Raw genomic sequence first — 912 nt, forward strand, 5'->3', positions numbered from 1 at the left:
TAATTTCCTGTGGGAAACCCTGCACATGCTGAAAATTAAGATCTGAAGTTTCCGAGAGCCTCGCACTGTCTTATGAGGAAATATCTTAACCTGACCCTGGACCTGGCTCAAGAAAAACTGTACAAAGGACCAAAACAATATTCCTGGAAAGAAGATGTATAAGAGTAATTATATTGCTGGGAAGAAGTTGCACAATGTGCCAAGGTATTTGTGAGAAAATATAGAATTGATATAGAACTTGGTATGAGCAGAAAGAAAGAATTTTATAAAAAAAATGTTGGAACATTGACATCAAGAATACCTTTAGTGGAACAACCAAAGATACAGTATGATGAAAAAAAACACAGGTTTGGTGGGATTAAGGCTGCACAGTTAATAGTAATATTATTCAAATTGCAAAATAAATAAAGTACTATAGTGTACAATATGATGGTTTTACCTAGGTGAGATACAAAAGGCTTGGAAGATAGAATTGCTTACAGTGTCCATCCAATTGGATAAACCGATTCTTGATGTGATGTTGTTGTCTAACACTAAAGAGTGTGAGTGTGAGTCCTTTGTTTAGTCTCATTTAGATGGATTTTTTTCAAGTTCAGTTCAACAACACAGATATCAATAAACATGTGAATGAAGGCAAATATCAGTGGCTATAAGCTTTTAATATAATACACAGAAATAATACGCAGAATATATTATTTTGTAGAAGTCTGCCACATGATGGAGACATACTAATGAGGATCTGGGTAAGCAGAGATTACATTAACATAACCAATGTACCATAATTAACATTACAAAAATAGAGAATGTAGCCTAGAGAAGGTCATCTTTTAAGATTATTGTGAACTGTATTGTTGATAGTGTTGTTAAGCATCCCTTTGATCATCATTGTTAACAGATAGATAGATAGATAGA

This window comes from Morone saxatilis, unplaced genomic scaffold, assembly GCF_004916995.1.
Source record: "Morone saxatilis isolate NCDOM2014 unplaced genomic scaffold, NCSU_SB_2.0 Contig21, whole genome shotgun sequence".
In the NCBI taxonomy this organism is placed as follows: Eukaryota; Metazoa; Chordata; class Actinopteri; family Moronidae; genus Morone; species Morone saxatilis.